Below are 23,797 nucleotides of genomic sequence, written 5' to 3'. Positions count from 1 at the left end.
CTGTATCTTCTAGGACATTTTCTTTAAACCTAAGGTATTCCTCTGGTCCATTTCCATTCCAACACCTATTATCTGTGTGACATATTAACGTAAGGAAGATGTTCCCTCCTCACAGCCCTGACACCACAGCGCTGGGCTTCCCCACTCCGCCGCCACGAGAGGCTGGCATCTTGGAAAGCTAAACACATAACTCAGTCCTGCTGCCTCTGGCTCAGTGAGAGCTCGGAGTTTAATGCTTGGACACTCACAGTGCGTCCCTGGACAGCAGACTGGGACCAGGTGGTTATTGTTTTCGGTTCACAAGGCTCCAAGTCTCATAAAGCTTTTTCAGGGACAACACATATTTGCAGGCATTGAAGAACACCTCCCTGTCTGTGAGATAAACCAGAGGACAATAGCAGAAGGAAAGCAGAGACGCAGAACACGGACTTGACATGAACCTAAATGAAAAGCTGTTTAAGAGGAGACTCCGTGGAAGCTCTGATCCCTGAATCCACTGCTGTGAGGGCAGTGAGCGGTGCTCTGGGTCAGAAAGAAGCTCGAGTTCTCAGTGAGACCCACAACCTAATTTTAATTTCTGTCTGCAGTGAGAGGGCACAGGTGGGAGGGCCTGCAGTGAGAGGGCATAGGTGGGAGGGCCTGCAGTGAGAGGGCACAGGTGGGAAGGACTGCAGTGAGAGGGCACAGGTGGGAGAGCCTGCAGTGAGAGGGCACAGGTGGGAGAGCCTGCAGTGAGAGGGCATAGGTGGGAGGGACTGCAGTGAGAGGGGCACAGGGGGGAGGGACTGCAGTGAGAGGGCACAGGTGGGAGGGACTGCAGTGAGAGGGCATAGGTGGGAGGGACTGCAGTGAGAAGTGCACAGGGGGAAGGGACTGCAGTGCAAGGGGCACAGGTGGGAGAGCCTGCAGTGAGAGGGCACAGGTGGGAGGGCCTGCAGTGAGAGGGCACAGAGGGGAGGGACTGCAGTGAGAGGGGCACAGGGGGGAGGGACTACAGTGAGAGGGCACAAGTGGAAGGGACTGCAGTGAGAGGGGCACAGGTGGGAGGGACTGCAGTGGGAGGGCACAGGTAGGAGGGACTGCAGTAAGAGGGCACAGGGGGGAGGGACTGCAGTGGGAGGGCACATAGGGGAGGGACTGCAGTGAGAGGGCACAGGTGGAAGGGACTGCAGTAGGAGGGCACAGGTAGGAGGGACTGCAGTGGGAGGGACTGCAGTGAAAGGGTACAGGTGAGAGGGTCTGCAGTGAGAGGGCCCGGGGCGGGGGAAGGGTGGCAGGGATAGGATTAAGGGGGAAACAATGAAGCAGAAGTTGATAGGAACAAACAGCATGAGCTAGGTCCTGCAGATCTCATTGGGATGGGACAGGAACTAAGTGGAAACCTCAATTCAACATTTATTAACAACTTATGCACCAAGCAATGTACAAGGACCAAGGAAAAAGGGTACATTAGGTGCTGCGATTTTACATTCTAATAGTGAAATGAAAACAATGGAATTTCCTTCTCCTAGGTTTACCTTGGCTTGATCTTTGATTTCTCCTCCCTAATCCTCCTACTCTTTTGTTAAGACAGAATATCTGGAACTCTCTGCAGTTCCTTTTTATAAAAATCCTGGATCCCACCTGCCTGGCAAAAAATATGCATGTAGCTCAATGGCTACCAATCTTCCCTGAGACTGAGGAGCTGGCAGGAAATGTAAGGAGGCTGCAGGCTTCCAGTTCATGTCTGACAACACCCTCCCAAGAGTAGCCTCAGCTCTGTACCACTGAAGGGGGCTGAGATGTTCTATTGAGAAAAATCACATCAGAATGGCTGGTTTTCCCTGTTGGTATGAGGGAACTTAAGCTAAAAGGGTAGATTTTCACAGCTTATGTTTTCTTTCCACAATTTTTTATAAATCTATCTAATTCAGTTACAAGTACTTAATATATATATCATATATATGTATATATATGATATATATATGTATATATATATAATATTCACACTTACTAAAGTAAGTCACTATTAACAGAAAAACTTGAAAAATCGTAAACCATAAAAATCACATAGAGCTTGACTTTTTGGGGAGGGTTGTCATTGTTGTGCACATAGTTTTGTACATAGGCTTGTGGAACATACATTAAAATGCATGCATATATAAAATTACATTTTTTTCCTAGTAAAACTGCCTGGTTGTTAATATGGAATTAAATGTATCAATAGCTCAGGGTCTGCGAAGTAGCTCCACTACTGAGACTAATTTGAGAACAGTGGAAATTTCCAGTGGTCACGACCAGGCACGTGGAAACATGAGAAGAGTCACAAACATAACTTCATGGCCCCTGTCTAGCATAAGTTCACCCAAGCCAATATTCACCTTCCTCCGTCTTTGCTTAGACCCCCCTATTGAGCGCTGCACCCTATGACTCCCCTTACTCCGAGCTTTCTTTTTCACAGCATGCATCACCTTTTTACATAATGTATAATGCATTGTGAGTTATGCTTATCCTGCCTTCTGCACTAGAACGCATGTCCACATAGGCAGAGATCTTGGTCTGTTTGGTGTGGCAATGTATGCCAAGTATCTGGTGCTCAATGAATTTTTGCTGAAGAAATGAATCAAAAGTTACAGTTCACCGAAGTCTAACTGGATCGCTTTGCTAAGTTGGAGATGACTTTTAAGTTAAAATATTACCACCTACGAGGAATTATTTTCTTTCTCCAGACCCTTATTATACTCAAGTATCTCACACACGCAGTGTGGCGGTCCTCCCCACTGTGGTCCTAAAAAGAGGAAAGAGCATGAACCAGAGAGCAAGAGAGGACAGTGAGAGGGGCTGTCAAGAGCCTTCCGAATCTCGGCCACTCACAAACAGTCCCGGGACAATCGTAAGGATATAGTACTCAAGTTATCTCCCTTCCTTGTTTCTCCAGAGGTCTGACTAAGCATCTAAGATTACTGGTTTTCAAATATGTTTTCAAGTGAGCAGGGTGCAGAATTGTAAAAGATCCACAATGTCGGCCTGGGAAATTCCAAGTCACCCAGCCAAACAGGCAGTGTGCAGGGGCAGCAGGTTACTGTTACTCTCTCCCTCCATGCCGTGGGTGTAAATGTTAGAGAGAGGCCACTGCCCAGGCCAATGACCAATGTCTGATTGCTTTCCAGGGAGGCCCAGCTTGGACGCTGCACCTCTACTCTTATTCACAACTTCCCCCTCAGAGCTCGCAGAGACACACAGGGCTGGCCAGCACATTTACACTCTTTTTCACACGGAAGCAAGGAGCAGGCAAACAAGCGCCCTTGCACTAACCAGTCATTCAGAGCCCATCCATCCACTGTGGCAATGAGTCCCCAACGCAGCCAATGGGGGCTCTGAGCAGTCAGGCAAAGGATACTTAAGGCTCAATTACCCTAAGACTGGTTATTAATCAAGTACTACAGGGATTCCAGAACGTGGAATGAAGAAACAGAATTCAAAGTCAAAGGTTGGGTGGGCCTTTTTTGTTTATTAATATTTATTGTGTGTGTTTAGCTAACCTTCAGAAACTTTGCAGCTAATGCGGCCCCGCACTTTGTCCTGTCAAGGAAATGCATCTTATAGCAGAGAGCTGGCCATCTGCCAACCCAAACAATCCCCGAGACAGCAGCGAGGCTGGGAGCGAGGAGAGCTGCCACGCTGCTAACTTGTCAAACATACATGCCGGGCTTTACTTCACAACAACGGGACACGTGCCTGCTAGAAGCCTGAGGAGCCATCAGAAGACGGATGAGCTATGACTACTTGAAAGAGTGCATTCCCTCAATCAACCACCCACCCACCCACCCAACTGCTTCCAGCCTCTGTTCCTGAAGAGGTGCTTCTGTGGCTGGGGGCTCACACTCAGACGGTCAGACCTACCGGCCATGTGGCAGGTGAAGAGAACACATCAGCATCGAAGGACCAGAGAAGAGAGTCATGAAGGGTCTACAAGGATCACAGCGAAAGCCTTCACATTATACCGTGAGCTTCAAAAAGCAGCAGACCACTGTTGGGCAAAGAACTCAATTTTGAAATGAGTCTGCATATTTCACAACTACTTTCATGATTTGCTTAACTAAACTGATAAAGCACTTTATCAATTTAATGTAGTTCATCTTACCAAAACATGGGGACCATTAATGGCTTCCCCTAGCTGCCCAAGCTAAACTTCACTTTAGCATAAAATTCGGTCTTGTCTTTTAAACCAAAGCCTACTTTCATTTTAGTGTTATAAACTGGCAGGACAGAACAGAACAGTCCCAATCTGTCCCCAAAGTACTTAGCTCTGCGGCAGCCATGAGGAGATGCTAACTGGAGCTGGAAATCGTAAGCAAGATGACAAGAAGGAGTTACCAGACTTTAATGTGCTCAACACAGATCTTTCTTCTCTGCAGAGACCACAAGAAAAGAGGGTGGGCTAGGGGAGAAGAGACGCTGCGTATGAACGGCAGTGTCCAAGTGCCCAAACAGGGATTCCGGAGTTAGCCCTGAACACAAGTGAAAGGCCATGAAAAATTCCAAATAATTTACTTCTGTGGTTTTGGGGTTTACTTTAAGTGAAATTGTGGAAGCAAATAAGGAGAGAAGGAAGCCAATGAGAGTAATAAACTTACGCTTTAGGACATGTGGGAAGAGAACTATTAGGTATCTGGAATTTTATATTATTTAAAGTAACAGAATCCTCACAACACTACAAAATTGGTAAACTTATTTCCATTTCACAAGAAAAAAACGGAGGTTTGTCGAAGGGCGGGTAACTTGCCCAAGGTCACGACCTTGTACAGAGAGCAGCTGGGAGAAGCAGGGAAGTTTTTCCAAGTCTAATGCTTGTTCCCTCACACAACCTAATTATGCAAAGTCCTATTTCAGAAGATGGGGAGGAGGGGATGTCAGAGGTTTTATATCCTTTCCAAACCGACCTAACCCAGAAGTAGAAATCTTAGCAAGTTTATATTAAAAAGCAGATGGTATTACTAAAATCATAAAGGAAAAAGCCCACCACTGCCCGGTTCACAAATGTTTCTGTAAAAGAAACCAATGCCTGCGGAACATCTCAGGCGTCTGCAATGCACGCATCCAAACAGCGCCCCGCTCCACAGCCCGTGCTGAGAAGCTGGCATCCTTCATGATTCCCTATCTGCGGCATGCTGATGATGAAGCCCCACTTCCTGATCCTCCCCAGCTGCTGGCCCGCACTGTAAACCAAGCTGCATCTGGCTTTTCCTGTTTTGTTTCTGTCAGTAAGTCCAAGAATGGAGGGGCTCACTCAGGGATCCATGCGAGAACCAGCGTTGTCAGGATTTTCAAATGAAGAGCCCGCACCTGTCCGTGGGGAGCCTGTGGGGAGACTACCACCCGTCTTGCGGCTTTGTTCAGGGGTGGCCCCCAGTCACGGGCATGCTCAGGACTACCCAATACATCGGAATGGTCATGTACGTGTGTGTTGATCCCCAAGGCGAAGAACACAGATCAAGATGTTGAGTCCAAAACAAATAAAAAGAAGTCAGATGAAAATGGAAACGTACTGGAGAAAGAACTGTCTTCCGATTTTCACAGGTTTTCTTTCACAGAGGAAGAAAAACAGCTTTCCACACTAAAATACTGAGCTGGGGAGAAAAGTGAGGTGGGAATTCTGTCAACCTTCCCAGGCTTTGTCCTGTCCTCTCAAAGCCTTGCTCTTCCCAAACTTGCATTATCTTGCCGCATGCACAGGCCATGGGGCTGGGCCTCAGCCCTCTGAAGTTCAGGAAGCAAACCTGTGCGTGAGCTTCAGTCTAATAAACAAGACTCCTCAGCACCCACCTGAGCCCCACGAAGACAACCCTCGAATGGAAAAATCAAAGACAGACATTTGCTCTGCTCTGCTCTCCTTCTAAGTGGGCTCGCACCTGTCCTGTCTTCCTCCCCGCACTCCTCATACTCCAAGCAACTTCCACCACAGGACCAGACCTGTAGCAACTGTCACTACTCGAGGGGAATCTTCTCAGTCTTCCCCTCCCCTGCCCCCAATAATCTCTGATAAACCAGACAGAAGGTCAAGACTGAGGGCTCGAAAAGGCAACAAGGCCAGAGCACTTTCACAGAAACCAAACATGGAAAAGCGTGGCTCTCCCCCTGCCAGAAATGTTGGTTCAGATGCACAGATTACGCCTTTAAAAAACTGTCATCTAATTAGCAAATTAATTCTCATTGAGCCCATAGGAAATGCATGTATTAAAATCAGTTCATTTACAGCTTATGCTCTAAAATTAAGGTAACCACTAAAGCAGCAGGAATCTGGAATCTGGTAGTTGTCCTTGGCACTAAATGAATCACACCTGCATCTGATAATAAACTTGCCTAAAGAATTTCATCACGAGAAAAAGTTCTCAGAGAAAATGGAAAGTCTCTTGGGTAAGAAAATTAAACACCATTTTCTTCATCTAATTGAAAACACTAAATTTTAGTTTGGTCCAATCCTGGAAAAGAATTTATAAAGTCAAAGAAAGTACAAATTATGGCTGAAGAAACTCTGGTAATTATTCTTATCAACAACAGTCTGGGAGCAAGAAGCAAACCCGAGCCTGGAAGCTAGAATCTACAGGGTGAGGGACATGGGTGGTGGGTCCCATTGGCACATGCCCAGAGGCCCCTCCCCAGAGGGATCCACTCAGAATTGCTACTGGAAGCACATCCCAGCAGCATCCAGCAGAACTTCCCACTATGGACAGGGGATGGGATGGTGGAGGGGGTGGGGGGGGCAGGTGTGCCGAGACCCGGAGCCCCAGAGCCTCAGGCAAGTCCCTGCCAGCAAAGAGCAGTCTTACCTGTGTACATCCTGTATGATCTACTCTGGGGACTGGGTGTGGAGAAGCTTGGGCAGCACTACCCAGCCCCCGTCTCAACCTAATCCACAGGGACCCAGGCCCTTTCGCCTTCTTCATTCATCAATAGTTAGAGATGGACATAAAGTCAATGACTACAAATTCTTTGAGTATATGAATAAATAAGGCATAAGTGGATAGAACTACTCAATCCCTAACTACTAGATGAGGAATATATGTGATCAGAGCTTGGAAGTCATTAAGTCTCTAAAACCAAAAAAATACAGGAAAAGCTAAATCTTCAAAGATGAGCTATCCAGGATATGTAAAGCGCTATTTATCTTAATAGAGTACAGGAAAAGATGTTTCACAACTCACACTCCTTTATTTAGCTCTTTGGGGGTCTCACAACCCCTCCTCATACAAGACACAGCATTACCTGTCACTCCACAGAGGGAAAACCACTCTCCGGGGAGATGTGTTAATTACAGACCTCTCTCCTCCCCACACTATATATAACAGTGAACTCTGGCCGGAGCTCTGCTAGAACAGCTGGGAAACTTATTACTGAAGATCATTCATCAGATTCAGGTTGGGAGAGGGAAAGTGTCACAGAAAACTCTACCAGACATACAGTCTTCTCGTGGTCATCGCTCAGTGGGACGGAACATGGAGCTGGGGTCAGGCAAGAGGGCACTAGTTATTACTGTGTTATATGTTTATACAACATATAAAAAACAGTGTGTCATTGTGAACACCTTCAAACATCTACAAAATCAAGCTCTCCTTTTTGATATGTTACAGAGGAGTCAAGTATGTTTCTCCTTCGAGGCTGTATTATCTAGCGCCTGATTCTTCACCCAGTTTTGGCGTTCATGGCAATTATGTCTATTTAAGGAAATACAGATAAGTTCAAATACCAATTAAGTAAAACACCAAACTCGTGTGCAGAGAAGGGGGAAAAAGTTTCTGTTTAACCAAAAGGGAAATGCTGACTTTTCTACTAGAAATGAAAGCAAAACAGTAAACAGAAAACATTTTTTTGAAACTGCTGGCAACCCCCCATCCGGTGTGGCTCAGTGGTTGAGCGTTGACTTATGAACCAGGAGGTTGTGGTTCAATTCCCAGTCAGGACACATGTCCAGATTGAGGGCTCGATCCCAGTAGGGGGTGTGAAGGAGGTAACCGATCAATGATTCTCTCTCATCATTGATGTTTCCATGTCTCTCTCCCTCTCACTTCCTCTCTGAAATCAATAAAAATATTAAAAAAGAAAGAAAGAAACTGCTGGCACCAAGAAGTAGTAGACACCTTTTAACATAGGATGTTACAAGATCAAATGACACTAGAAAATGGATAAACTGCTCAACTGGACAAGCCCTCCTTCAGTCCTAATGCTTCTGCCTTTGGTGATTTATGAAGCCTGAGGCATCAAGTGGGAGTGCTTCTACCATGTAACTCCCAAAACAGGGCCACAGTCAAACAGATGATTACAGGAGAAGACATCTCCCTGTGGGCTCCGAGTCTGGATTCCGACACAAACAGGATTTCAAAGAGAATGTTGATAGAGAATCAAAAAAGCTGCACCTGAGTTAAGAGTCTACTGCTTTACATAAATTTATGAAGTTTTTCTTTTTAAAAAGACTGGAGATGAAAATAGAAATGAAGTGATAAGTATATGAGAATTCTTCCTTCTAAGGAGGAACAGTGATCAGACTTTTGATAAAATATAGTGACAAATTCCAACAAATAATCTCCTTACTTCAAAGCAGAGTGTGTTCTACAAAATAGAGCCAGGGCACAGATCTTATTCATCAACATTATAACAACCCAAACAAATTATATTTATTCGAGTTTTAAATTGCCAGCATTTTAAGCATCCGCAGTAAATTTGTTTCCTCCATGGAACTTGAAACAGGGCTATTTTTAGTAAGACTGAAAAAGGGTCATCTCAAGTTTTAAAGAAGCAGACAAAATAAAACGTGCACTTCTTTCATCAAATCTAAAACATTTATACTCTGAAATACCAAATTAATTTTTTTAATCCATTAACAAAAAATAGAAACAAGAAAGGGTGATAGGGAATAGGCCATGACAGTAGGCACCAATAAGACTAGAATAAAATAAAACAAGAGGTAAAGCAACATTAACAAATACCTTTTCACCAAATACCTACTATGTGTCACATGTTATGCTAAGCATTGGGAATAGAATGCCCTTACCACCCAAATGGCACCTAGGGGACTCTTACTCCAATTTGGCCACATTAGAATCTAGAAATGGTTGAGAAGAGAGCATCAAAGATAAGAGAAGGTGAGAAAATATCCCACAAGGAAATGTTAAAAACAACGACAATACCAAGAACTAATTGTGGTTCCTTTAGATAAGAGAAGACTGAACAGTAACTTTATAATCCTCAAGGAAACAGAGGAGGTTGACCAGCTGTCCTCTGAGTCCACGAGGACTAGAGTAAAGGATGCGGGTTCTAAGAGTGTGAGGCTAAAAGTAAAGGAAAAACAGGTCTGATGGTAAGGGCTTTCATAAGCAGGAATAAGCTCTTTAAGTAAAATTTTCTGTTAAAAGTAAGCATAACCAGCTTGATCAGCATGGCTCAGTTCTTGAACGTTGACCTATGAACCAGGAGGTCAAGGTTTGATTCCTGGTCAGGGCAAATGCCCAGGTTGTGGGCTAGGTCCCCAGTGTGGGGCATGCAGGAGGCAGCCAATTAATGATTCTCTCTTATCATTGATGTTTCTCTCTCTCTCTCCCCCCGCCCTTCCCCCTAAAATCAAATACACACACACACACACACACACACACACACACACACACACACACATATATTTTAAAGTAAGCATAACCAGTGGACACAGACAATAGTGTGGTGAAGACCTGGGGTGGGACAGCGGCTGGGGGGAGGGGGGTAAAGAGGAGGGATTGGGAGACATCTGTAATACTGTCAACAATTTAAAAAACAACAACAGTAAGCCTGATTTTCATGTCGGAGAGGTAGGCCGCAGTTCTCAGGTAGGCAAGAAGATAACACTGAAAAACTGAGCGAAGCAGGCCTGATGCCAGGCAGCCACTAAAAGCAACAGCCAGCAGCGTTGCCTGCAATGGACAGATGTCAAGAGAACATACCTCCAGGGTGAGAGAGGAGGCTCACTCCGGGATCAGTGACCTCACCCTACTCCCTACACTATGAATGTCCCTGCATGTGTGCAGCAACGGTAGAGACACCTCCTAGTTACACCTGCTGCGATGTGTACTATTTCACTGTTAAGTTTTCCATCCCTGCTGTAAATCCCCCTGGCTCTGGGTGAGCCAAAGGAAACACATTTCACACAGTCTCTCCCTCTGAGGGCAGTTGTAACACCTGGACAAAAGGCATGGAGAGCCTACTTGAGGGCTCTGAGAAGCAAACAGTAGTAGGTAGATTGGGGAATTCGTCCAGAATTCACAGTACCACTGAAGCGGCAGTGAGTTAACCATTTCCCCCACTCTAGTACTCCACACCCGCACACCCCCAAAATCTGTGTTGAGCAAAACATCAAAATTTTAAATAAAGACAAGACCAGATAAACTGATTTTTTTCTTTGGTCTCAGGACTTAATGCAGCTTGGCACAGCACTGCTAAATGTTATTTATCTTAATTACTGAGATTTTTGGCACCTTCTTAAATTTTGTTCTTGGACCTGACCCTCATCCTGGCCCTGCCTCAACCTGTGTCTCACTCTATTACACAACAATTAGCTCAAAATGGACCACAACTAAGTGTAAAACATAAAACTTTTAGAGGAAAACAAAGAAAATCTGTGTGGCCTGGGTCTGTCAAGGAGTTCTTAGATGCAACACTGAAGTACAGTCTATAAAATAAAAAAAATGATAGACTAGACTTTATCAAAATTAAAATCTTCTGCTTTATAAAATACACCATTAAGAAAAAGTAAAAAACAAAACAAAACAAAAAAAAACAAGCAACAGAGTGGGAGAAAATATTTTTAAATCATATATTTGGCAAAAAAATATTGGCATGTAGAATATATAAAAGGCTCTCAAAACTTAACAGTAAGAAAACATACAACCTGACTTTAAAATGGTAAAAAAAAACTGAATAGGTGTTTTGCCAAACACGACATAAAAATAGAAAATGAATACATGAAGATATGCAGCATCATGAGCCATTAGGAAAATGCAAATTACAACCATGATGACATCCTGCACCACACATATTAGAACATATAAAGTTAAAAATGCAAACAATACGAAATGCTGGTAAGGATCAGAGAAAGTGGACAATGCATGCGCTGTAGGTGAGAATGCTAGATATTATTGCTTCTCTGAAGACTGGCCTAGCATATTCCTATAAAAATAAGCATGCACTCACCATATGACCAGCCAGCCTACTCTTAGGTGTTTATGAAAACTTATGATTTTATATATACTAGTGGCCCAGTGCACAAATTTGTGCACACTGAAAGGAACTTAATTAGAAGAAATATTTTAATATCGTTATTTGCCCTTTCTTTATAATAGAAGTGTTAACCAAATTCACAATCTACAATGACAGATTGAAACACACTCCTGTGACTGGCGCCAGCGAGAGCTTTATATGTATTGCACATGTGTGAGTCAAGTTAGCCTTTTATAGATATAGAATAAATTTGCTTAATTAGACCTGCCTTCATATTTAGCTAAACTTTTTCCAGCCCAGTGAAGCACCCCAACTTCTCTTTCAGGTAATTGTCAGCAACACAGCAGTAAATATCAACATGAAGCAGATTGTTATTATAGATCAGGGGTCCTCAAACTACGGCCTGCGGGCCACATGCAAATACAAGTATTGTATTTGTTCCCGTTTTGTTTTTTTACTTCAAAATAAGATATGTGCAGTGTGCATAGGAATTTGTTCATAGTTTTTTTTTTTTAAACTATAGTCCAGCCCTCCAACGGTCTGAGGAACAGTGAACTGGCCCCGTTTAAAAAGTTTGAGGACCTCTGTTATAGATCATGCAGGGGGAACAAAGGGAAAAATATTTAACTGCAGCAGTGTTTGACTATATTCTGTGCAATGAGAAAACCTGAAGTCATTTTCAAGGTCCACCATTTCTTACTACTTTTCAGTCAGGTCAACTTTCTAAGCTTTCTAAATCTCTATTTTCCGGCTAATGAAAAGAAAATAGGACTCCATCGAGTTTCCTATCTACCTACACCAGGACTTCTGTGAGGATCAAATGAGATGAGGCATGGGAAAATGCTTCATAAACATTTGATTAAAGTGTAAAATGTTTGCACCTAGCTATAAAGTAAGTCATGTTCCTGAGCTGAATAAACTCCAAGGAGGCTAGTTGCTAGGGAGAGGAAGCCAAGCGTTGCTACATGATGTCATTACCCAGCACCCACAGCCACCGTTCCGGGATGGACTGGGCTGTGGGCCACATTTTACACCATGGGGTCTCAGCAGCATTGGCTACAATTTGGTGAGCTGTCAATCCGGGGTGGTGGTGGGGCCTGTGTCCCACTTGGGGGAGGCTGAGTGTTGCTTTGTGGGCACCAGGTCTGCAGTGCCATTTATTGTTAAACTAGAGGCCCGGTGCACAAAAATTTGTGCACTCGGGGGGGAAGGGGGTCCCTCAGCCCGGCCTGTGCCCTCTCGCAGTCTGGGACCCCTCGGGAGATAACGCCCTCCCGGGTGGCAGAGGGCAGGCCCAATCCCTAGGTGCAGCCCCTGGTCGGGCTCACAGCAGGGACGATTGGGGAGTTGGGGCGCCGTCCCCTGTCATGCACAGAGCAGGGTCGATCAGGGGGTTGGGGAGCTCCCCCCTGTCACGCACAGAGCAGGGCTGATCAGGGGGTTGAGGAGCTCCCCCCTGTCACTCACAGAGTAGGGCCGATAGGGGAGTTGGGGCACCACCCCCTGTCACACACAGAGCAGGGCGGATCAGGGGGTTGGGGTGCCGCACCCTGTCACATTGATCCCGGTGCCAGGAGGCCTCGCTGCACCGCTGATCCCGGTGCTGGGAGGCATATTACCCTTTTACTATATAGGATAGAAGCCTGGTGCACGGGTGAGGGCCAGCTGGTTTGCCCTGAAGGGTGTCCTGGATCAGGGTGGGGGTCCCCACTGGGGTGCCTGGCCAGCCTGGGTGAGGGGCTGAGGGCCGTTTTCAGGCTGACGGGTGACTGAAGCTCCCAACCTGTCCTTTTTTCCTTTTTTTTTCATTCTGGGCCAGCTTTAGCTCTGAGGCTCGGCTCCAGCTATGAGACTTCCACTGCTGAAAGCAGGTTTCTGGCCTTTGTTTACCCTTCTGTATTTGAAACAATGTTGCGGTCCTGCTGGCTGAAGCCTGGGGTTTTGTTTAGCTTCTATTTTTGTAACATAGTTGCTTAGAGTGCAGCTGAGAGGCCGGGAACGCAGGCGGGGAAGGCTTCCTCTGTCACTAAAGCAAGCAAGCCTCATGTTAGTTTCAAGCTGTCTGGCTGCCGGCCGCCATCTTGGCTGTCAGTTCATTTGCATATCTCGCTGATTAGCCAATGGGAAGGGTAGCGGTCGTACGCCAATTACCATGTTTCTGTTTTATTAGATAGGATGGCCTGTTGCTAGGGAGAGGAAGCCAGGCGTTGCTACGTGATGTCATTACCCGGAGCCCACAGCCACCATTTTCGGGCTGGGCTGGGCTGTGGGCCACATTTTGCTCCGTGGGGTCTCGGCAGCATCGGCTGCAATTTGGTGGGCTGTTGCTCCGGAGTGACGGCAGGGCCTGTGTCCCACTTGGGGGAAGCCCAGTGTTGTTTCGTGGGTGTCAGGTCCATGGTGCTGTTTCTCTGTAAATGGCCAGTGCGTGCCACGGTAGCTTCTGCATTGAGCGTCTGCCCCCTGGTGGTCAGTATGCATCATGGCTACCGGTCGGACAGACACTTAGCATATTAGCCTTTTATATATCTACACTAATAAAAGAGAAACATGGTAATTGGCGTACGACCGCTACCCTTTTCATTGGCTAATCAGCGAGATATGCAAATTAACTGTCAGCCAAGATGGCGGCCGGCAGCCAGGCAGCCTGAAACTAACATGAGGCTTGCTTGCCTCAGTGACGGAGGATCGTTGGAAGAAACCAATGTTCCCCGCCTGCGGCTGCAGGCCTCTGAGCGAGCAGTTTAAGAAACACTGTAACAAATACCGCCGGACTTCAACCAGCAGATTCGCAACATTGTAAGCAAAGGCCAGAAACCTACTTTCAGCCACGGAGGCCTAAGAGCTGGAGCCAAGCCTCAAGGTAAAGCTGGCCCAGAATAAAAAAAAAAAAAAAAAGAAAGAAAAAAAGGAGCAGTTGGGAACTTCAGTCACTCCCAGCCTGAAAACAGCCCTCAGCCCCTCACCCAGACTGGCCAGGCACCCCAGTGGGGACCCCCACCCTGATCCAGGACACCCTTCAGGGCAAACCAGCCAGCCCCACCCATGCACCAGGCCTCTACCCTATATAGTAAAAGGGTAATATGCCTCCTGGCACCGGGATCAGCGTGACAGGGGGCAGCGCCCAAACCCCCTGATCGCCCTGCGGCTCTGTGTGTGACGGGGGGGGGGGGGGGGGCCAACCCCCTGAGCAGCCCTTGCTCTGTGCCTGATAGGGGGGAGCTCCCCCCCCCCCCATGGGCCCTGCTCTGTGTGTGATGGGGTAGAGCCATAACCTCCCCATCGGCCCTGCCCTGAGTGTGAGAGTGGCGGCACCCCAACCCCCTGATCGGCCCTGCTCTGTGCATGACGGGGGTGGCGCCGCAACCTCCCCATTGACCCTGCCTTGAGTGCGACAGGGGGCGGTGCCCCAACCCCCCAATTGGCCCTACCCTGAGCGTGACTGAGGGTGGCATCACAACCTCCCAATCTGCCCTGCTCTGTGCATGACGGGCCGACACCCCAACTCCCCAATCGGCCCTGCTCTGAGCCCGACCAGGGGCTGCACCTAGGGATTGGGCCTGCCCTCTGCCACCCGGGAGCAGGCCTAAGCCGGCAGGTCGTTATCTCCCGAGGGGTCCCAGACTGTGAGAGGGCCCAGGCCAGGCTGAGGGACCCCCCCCCCCCCGAGTGCACAAATTTTTGTGCACCGGGCCTCTAGTATATATATATGTGCTTATAGCAGCTCTATCCATAATCTCCAAAAACTGGAAATAATCCAATTATTGGGACATGTTGCTAAATAATTGGATAATTATTTACCTTATTTACCTTTAAGGTAAACAAACTACCATATAGGAAACTACTCAGCAATACGCTATAGGAAACTACTGATTCACAGAAATGACCTGGATGGGTCTCAAAGGCATTCATTCTGCAGAAAGAAGGCGGTCTGAGGTTACGCCCTGTCTGAAGGCACTTACAAGACGTTCCTGAGAAGGCAACACTACAAGGGACGGAGAACAGATCAGTGAGGGCCGGGGTGGGAGTGGGGCCGGGGGACAGGTGAGAATGTGACTAGAGAGGAGCACAAAGATGTGTGTGGGAGTGAGGGAACTCCTTCTGTCCTGATTGTGTCGATGGGGCTCTGAGACTCTACTTGTATAAAAGGCACAGAACTGTACACTTTACAAAGAGATCAATTGTACTGTGTGATTTTTTTAAATAAAAAGAAGGAACCAGCACTAAACGAGTTCCTGTCATTTTCCCCTAACTAGAACAGTTTAAGACTCCATAAGGAAGGTATTAACAGTTAAAGCACCATGAAATGGACTGTTTCTCTTCTCTCTGCTCTCATGTGCCTGCAGATGGGCACTCGTCAAATCCTGAACACTACTACCCTGGGACATCCATCACATGACACCTTTAGGGGCATTGAGGATGAGAAGTGACTTCATCAAGCTGCCCTGCAGCCAGCCAGCCCTTGGGCACTGCGAAGCTTAGTCAGCAGGGCAATCAGCTGGACTCCACTGACTGCGTAAACTGAGCTCTGGTGTGTGTGCTGCTTACTTCAGGAAACCCCAAGAAAGGGCTCAGGAATCCAAATCATGAAAACAGCAAAAATGCAATATTGTTTTTCATTTAGCCCAATGGCATCGTTTTTTTTTCAGTGCTTAAAGAAAATACCGGTACAGAAAGTAGTACTGACTGATCGCCGTGCTTCTTGACTATAAAACACTGTCCTAGCAGCCATGCTGGAAACTAGCTCTGGACCCAGGAAAGGGCGGTGCTAGAAATAACCATGTAACTTCTATATGGGCAGATTTCCACTTAAAAGCCACCATCACCTACTTACTCCCAGGTTCCCTATCAAATATTCATACACCTTAGATTCCGAGGATACAACCAGTGCTCACAGACCCTGCCTTTCAGTTCTCAGTGAGCAAATGCTCCCTATACCTATGATGTACTGTCTTACCTCTTCACTGGGGGGAAATACATATTCTATTACACATAAGTATGTTCATCAGGATCTATCTAGAATGTGCACTATTTAATCTTCCCAAGAAAGTGGATTACAGTAAAATTTCATCCAGCTGATATCTCTCTATTCAAAATAATACATAATTCAAAGCAACTGCTATTCCCTGGTCAACCAGTTGCCTGATTGCTCTTTAATAAAAATCAGATAATGGAAAGTTAATTCAAAGCCTATTTTTTCCATCCCCGTGTGCTACCCATTAAGAAGGTTTCACTGCATTTTAGAAGGAGGATAAATGCCAAATACAGTCTTTCTTTCAAGTTTATTTTCAGTTGGCATTTGGTCCGCCGATAGTTCAAGTCCCCTCTGAGTACCAGTCCTTGTGTAACCCTGACTGTGCAAGGGCACCCCCGACTCATTTCTAGAAAACTTCTCGAGAGGAGCAGCTCTGCCTGGCCTGGGACTGTATCAGGAAGACAGATCATTAGCCTATTCCCAGTACGAACGGAAGAACAGATGAGCTCCTCACGTCCTCAGAGACAAGCTTTCCCAGGCATAGCTTCATTTGTTTGAAGTCAATTTTCAGGTTAGTTATATCTATATTCAAATGTAAAAACAAAGATACACTCCAAAGCCAATTCTGAGAACTCCTGGAATATCCATTCATTTGAATGGCCTTCTATTCTCCTACATATGCACAAATAACAGAAGACGACTGTAGTCTGAATGGTCAGCATGCTCCTTACACTTATAAATCAGATAAGTAGCTAGTTTCAGGGAGGGTCTATTACTCAATGGCCCTGTTATACCCATTTACTTTTCCTCTTCAATCTCTTTGGATTTAAAATATCAATATTCTCTCCTAATAAGAACACAAAAAATCTTTATTTGAAATAAAAGCGATAATATTTTCACTTTATATGGTATGCCATTTTATATGTTAACACAATTTTCTTGGACATCAAAATTTATTAATTTATATGTCACATCTGGGACTATTCTATGAGTGATGTGATTATATATGATATGTACTTTCTTAATGATCTTTTCTACATTCATCATCAACTTCTCAGACTTAATATGTACTGTTTTTATAACCAGAAAAAATGCAATTAAAATATAAAAAGCTAATCTGATAGTCCTCATTGAAATATATATATGAAGATTAGATCTTATAAGGTGAGAAAAAATAATGTAAACTCAAGTTCTCTTCAGAACTTCACCTAATTAAATAAAGAAGAAAACGTAGTTGATATCTTCATGGAAATTTTTTTCAAATACTAGTAAATCATTTTTTACACAATATGGACCTCACTTTCTCCTCAACATATGTAGTAGGCTATCTCTATAATCAGACATATGAATCTTAAATATAAATTTTCCCTTCTTCTGGTAAATATATAAACTGTAACTTAGTTAACATAATTTTAACAATAATTATCTATTTTTCATCCAATGCCCATAATAATATGGAGCATGAATACAGCTTGTAGTTAGTAAATAAATAAATAAATCTGATGTAAAAACATCTAGTTCTCCCTATCTTTTAGGGAAAGGCCAGAGTAAACATTAACAACAATAGAATTTTATTTCACTTTCCTCCATCTGAAGAAGATGAAAATAACTGATAAAGTTGCGGGAAGACAAATCCAGAATATATACTTTCTCTAACTTTAGAGGTGGCTCCATGAAAAAAATTAGTAAGTTTTCAAACTGATAGAAGATTCCTAATACTTGACATTCTGGGTGGTTGTTTTAAAGAACACAAAGGCATAATCTAGATTTCATTTCTCATAGGAAGGGGATTGGCGCCTGAACAGGGACTGAGTTCGGGGGAACTGCAGTGGTCAGGTGAAAGGAGGCTCCAGTGAGGTGCGTGCAGAAAGAAAAAGTAAAAAACTAAAAGTAAAGCTGAAAGCAAAAGTAAGGTAAGGAGCCGAGGTTTGGAAATAGCTCGGTGTAAAACATGGGAAATTCAGGATCACAAGAAAAAATGTATATGTATCTATGCTTAAAGCTATGCTCAGAGCGCGAGGCTGTTCTGTAAGACAGCAACAGCTTCTTGATTTGTTAAATACTGTAAATAAGACTTGCCCATGGTTTCCTGAGGAAGGAAAGGTAAATGTAGAAACATGGGAGAAGGTAGGGAAGCAACTTAGAGATTGCTATATAGCTGAAGGTCCAGAGAAAATTCCCATTTCTACCTTCAGTTTGTGGTCCCTGATTCGGGACTACCTAGAGCCCACTCCTGAAAAGGGGTGGATGAATGTGGCAGGTGATGTAAGACAAACAGTGGAAGGTAACCAGAGGCTTCCGACTCCACCTAAACCTCCGGCACCTCCACTGCCTGAGGGGGAGAGCCCTCAAAAATGAACGCGAATTGGAGGAGGAGGCAGCGAGGGAACAACGCCGGCGGGACTGGGATGATGGGGGTCTGATGCAAGTATTCGGGAAGTTTACCGTTACTCATAAGCCTCTCCGGTCGCCCCCTAAACAAGCAGAAACAGGAGTGGAGTCTCTGTCTAGACTCCAGCGGCCTCTGCATGAGCCAGGCAGGCTGGGGAAGACACTTCAGGATTCAGTCTATACCCTATATTTGAGTAGCCTGATCCTCAGAATCCAGGTCAGATGCTCCGTGGTCATCAGTCTATACCTTTTAAGACTTTGAAGGAGTTAAAAACTTCCTCTTCTATGTATGGGCCAACTTTCCCTTTTGTGCTGGGGTTGCTAGATACAATATTAGAGGAAGCTATGGCTCCTGGTGATTGGAACACTGTTGCAAAGGCTTGTCTCTCACCTGGAGATTACTTACTATGGAAGTCTAATTGGGCAGAGCTTAGTTCGGAACAGGCTAACAGAAACCAAGCTCATGGGGTACCCATTACAGTTGATATGCTCATGGGCACTGGACGTCATGGGGCTTTGCAGGCTCAGTTAGTATACCCCATGCAAGCGTATCAGCAGATAAATATTTGTGCCACCAAAGCCTGGAGGCAACTGCCACGAAAAGAGAAAAGTCTTTAGACATAACTAAGATCAGCCAGGGCCCTGAGGAGCCATACCAGGATTTTGTGGCCTGCTTGTTCCAGGCTGTGGGCAGGGTGACTGACCCTGAGGCTGGAATGGTACTCGTGAAACAATTAGCTGTCGAAAATGCAAATAGAGTATGTCAAGAGGCTTTACATCCCTACAGGAAGAATGGCACTGTACACGATTTTATCCGTGTTTATAGTGACATTGAACCAGCCTATGTGCAAAGAGTGGTATTGGCTGCCACGTTAAAGGAGGTATTGCAGGGAAAGAAAGGGAGATGCTTTAACTGTGGTAAACTGGGACATGTTGCTAAAGACTGTAATGTTAGAAATGGAAGTCAAAAGGCTACGGGAAGTGAAAACAGGCAGCCTGGACTATGCCCAAAATGCAGGAGAGGAAAGCATTGGGTAAATGAATTGTACTCACAGACTGATATTAATGATAATTCAATACCCCATAGGCAGGGAAACTTCAAGAGGGGCCAGCTCCGGCCCCACCAAACAGTAGGGGTCATATCTTTGTCACCACTTCAGCCTTTACAGGTGGCTCGGTCCCAAAGCCAACCATCGGAGACCTTTACCGTACCACCCTGGGAAGCGCAGGAATGGACCTCTATCCTACCTCCCGATATGTACTAATCCCGGAAATAGGGCCTCAGGCCATTATCACGGGAGTGTATGGTCCCCTTCCCGTAGGCATCATGGGGCTAATTTTAGGGAGGAGCAGTTTAACATTGAAAGGGTTTCAAGTTCTCCCTGGGGTGATAGATCAGGACTATACTGGAGAAATTAAAGTAATGGCACAGACAATTAATACTATAATTCAGGTCTTACCAGAAACAAATATAGCACAAATTCTCCTTCTGCCCTACTACCCAGAAGGGCAGCCTTTACTGGTCGGCCCGTGGTACAGCAGGCTTTGGGTCCAGCGACGCAGTATACTGGGCAAGAATAGTCACGCAGGGTCGGCCTGAGTTAGAACTAAGGGTTAATGGGAAGCCTTTTTAAGGGGTTTATAGGTACTGGAGCTGATGTGTCAGTCAATTGCTTTTAGACTTGGCCACAGGCTTGGCCTTTAAACCCCACAGCTTCTGAATGACAAGGTGTAGGGCATGTTACTTAACCCTTGCAGAGTGCTCAACTCCTTCAATGGGAAGATCCAGATGGAAATACAGGCTATTTTCAACCTTATGTATTGCAACATTTGCCTATGGGGTCGGGAGATGCTAAAGCAGATGGAGGTTTTAATAACAAGTCCCAGTTCCATTGTTACTTCTAATCAAAGATTTCACCCCCAAAAGGGGGGAGGAAAGAATCAGCAAGAGAGGCGCTCATCTATCCCAATGTCCGTTCAAAATGGGAGGCATGGATTAGGTTACCAGAATTTTCAACAGGAGCCTTGATCATCTCTCCGACCCAGCATACAGCAGCTAAAATTACCTGGCTTACAGATACCCCTATCTGGGTTGATCAATGGACCCTATTAGGAGAAAAATTAAAAGCTGCACAAGAATTGGTTCGAGTATTTCATGTACTCAGGGGAGATCCGTCTCCGACATCCCCGCGCTGTTTGACAGAGGAAGCCAAGACAGCCCTCATCATCAAAATGCTGCTGCCCTGTGCGAACAGTTACGTATTTCTCAGGAACAAGCTCGTCAAATTGTTAAACAGTGCACTCAGTGTGTAATTCACTGCCCTGTACAATCGTTTGGGGTTAATCCTAGGGGTCTTAAACCTAATCAAATCTGGTAAATGGATGTCACCCATGTCCCGGAATTTGGTAAGCAGAGATGGGTACATGTTAATATAGATACCTGCTCCCACTTTGTTTTTGCAACTCCCCAAACAGGGAAAAGCACCAAGCACGTAATCAATCATTGCTTAGCCGCCTCTGTGGTACTAGGGCCTCCCTTAGAGCTAAAAACAGACAATGGACCCGCATATGCTAGTTCTGCTTTTTAGCACTTTAGTCAGCAATATCAAATTTGTCATAAAACTGGTATCTCTTATAATCCTCAAGGTCAAGCAATAGTGAAAAGAGCCAATCGTACTTTTAGATACAATTACTAAAACAAAAAGGGGGAGACAGATGTTATGTGTCACCTCAAAACAAACTGTCATGCTCTTTATACCTTAATTTTTTGAATTGCGATGTAGAGGGCCATACAGAGGCACAAGGCATTGGGCCTCCAGTACAATAGCCTCCGCCGGGTTGGCCCGATGGAAGGATGCACAAACTGGACGATGGTTTGGACCAGATCCAATAATGATGTGGGGCAGAGGTTGTGTTTGTATCTTTCCAGAAGGAGCAGCGCAGCCAATTTGGGTGCCAGAGCGTTACGTGCGTCAGCACAATGGACCCAGAGAAGCTTCTTGTCCCTCCATTCAAAAGACTGAGAGTTGCCCCGATGACAGCAAAGAGGAAGAAAAAGAAAACGAAGGCTACACAAGCGGCCGAGGTGCCAACATGGGGTCAGCTGAAGAAGCTAACAACTGAGGCCCAGCAGATGGCAGAAAAGCAAGGAGTGGAAGCTACTCCTTCAGCCATGTTTATGGCTATGCTAGCATTGGTTAGCTGCCAGTCTTCTGTAAAGTCTAGCGCAGCCAAATCTGAGGACTCTGAATAGATATAAACCAGCAGCAAAAGAAACTTTTATTTTGAAGAAATAGTTCGGAAAATGTTAGTTTGGTTTTGCATTGGCATTGCTTTGTTATTGTTTTATTAATAGCCAGAGTTTTGTTCTCTCTTGTTGCTGTATTACATTAATATTACTGTGGTTGTTCTGTTAAATAGCCAGAAGTTATGTTTTAGTAATGCTGAATAATTTATCTAGAGCTTTCGATGATGTAAATAGAAGTGCTTAAAAACAAAAGAAAAGGGGGATATGTGGAGAGCGGCTACAGTGTTTGGACAGGTTCAAGCCTCGGACTAATAAGAGGGCACAGTCCTCTCATTGCCACGTGCTAGTCCCAGCTTGGAGGGCAGAGCCCTCCCAGCACAATTATAGCCAACAGCTATGGTTGTAAGCTTGAACCTATGGTCCAAACACATGGCCCCACGTGCCTGAGTGATGTGGGCTTGATAGAGTTCAGGCGCATGTAATTGAGTAAGATCAAAACTTACAAGAATGCTGTAAACATCTTGACCACGCCCTTACTTTGCTTTGTGGAATCTGGCTATAAAATACACAGCTTGTGGGTGCTGGTGCTGTCTCTCCCAGCAGCTTCCCACCCAGACCCAGATTTCTTCTCTTGTCTGTCTTTTCTCCATCCTTCACCGCCCCCTCTCAGGGTCACTGAACCAGGCTGAGCTGGCGTGGCACATAAGGTGCCCTGGGGCTGAGTATGCCATGGCCGTGCCAGCTCGCCACAGGGGATATTCTGGAAAATAAGTAAAAAGAGGCAACTATCTAATACAGCCGTGGGCAAACTACGGCCCACGGGCCGGATCTGGCCCATTTGAAATGAATAAAACTAAAAAAAAAAAAAGACTGTACCCTTTTATGTAATGATGTTTACTTTGAATTTATATTAGTTCACACAAACACTCCATCCATGCTTTTGTTCCGGCCCTCCGGTCCAGTTTAAGAACCCATTGTGGCCCTCGAGTCAAAAAGTTTGCCCACCCCTGATCTAATACATCCTTGTTCTTTGCTATCTATTCTCTTCAAGATAATCAAATATTCTTTAGGTAGTCACAAATAATTTTTTTTCTTCCTTAAAAGACCTTTACTATTATATTTCTTATGTTGGCACTAGGATTCTCAATCAACTTGGAAATGCTAAAGGCACAGTAGTTGAAAATAGAGCAAATTCCCCTCCTCTGCCCTTCCCTTCAGCTACATCAGTTGTGTTAGACGCTATAGCTGTTTTAAAAATAAAGGTTTAGTTTTTCTTTCTTTTCCTCATTTTGTTCAGTCAATGTTCACAGAAACAAGGGTCCTCACCAAAGTACGTAAGCAAACAAACAAATCAGAAGAGAAGTCAGGATCCAGTGTGAAATTTCTGGCTTTTCTTTTCCACCTTTCTTCTCTTTGCCCAAGGAAATGCTCAGTGGATAGAGCGTCAGCCTGTGGACTGGGGGGTCCTAGGTTCGGTTCCGGTCAAGGGCACGTACCTTGGTTGTGGGCACATCCCCAGTGGGGGGTATGCAGGAGGCAGCTGATTGATGTTTCTCTCTCATTGATGTTTCTAACTCTCTATCCCTCTCCCTTCCTCTCTGTAAAAAATCAATTAAAAAATATATAGATTTTTTAAAAAAGCATTTTCAGATTATTGTCAAAAGCAACTGAGGTAGAGAGGCCACTATCTTAAATAACACCAGGTCAAAACAACTTTATGTCACTATGCCTGGGCTAAAGTGTATAAATGGTAATATGCTCATCAATTGCATGAACTACATCCCTTGAATTATAGCAGCTAAAAAGGAAATTCTATTAGCCACTCTGCAATAAATTATAGCTTGATTAAAAAAAAAGTTACTAAGCTAATAATAGTTTATGGTGTTACTTAAAGCATTCCCTAAAAGAACAGGAATTTTGAAAAGGTTGAAAATTTTCCATGTTTCTTCTAAATAATTTTTTAA

General features: G+C 45.0%; 1 protein-coding gene across 3 annotated transcripts in view; it reads right to left on the bottom strand.

Annotated features, from left to right (window-relative positions):
• WDR70 (WD repeat domain 70) overlaps positions 1-23,797 on the bottom strand; it is a 203,020-nt gene that overhangs the window by 18,583 nt on the left and 160,640 nt on the right. The gene's annotated exons all lie outside the window — the stretch shown is intronic.

This window comes from Myotis myotis, unplaced genomic scaffold (genome assembly GCF_014108235.1).
Source record: "Myotis myotis isolate mMyoMyo1 unplaced genomic scaffold, mMyoMyo1.p scaffold_m19_p_5, whole genome shotgun sequence".
Lineage (NCBI taxonomy): Eukaryota > Metazoa > Chordata > Mammalia > Chiroptera > Vespertilionidae > Myotis > Myotis myotis.
Note: the sequence above shows the minus strand (reverse complement) of the source record. Positions and strands in the feature narration are given on the sequence as shown.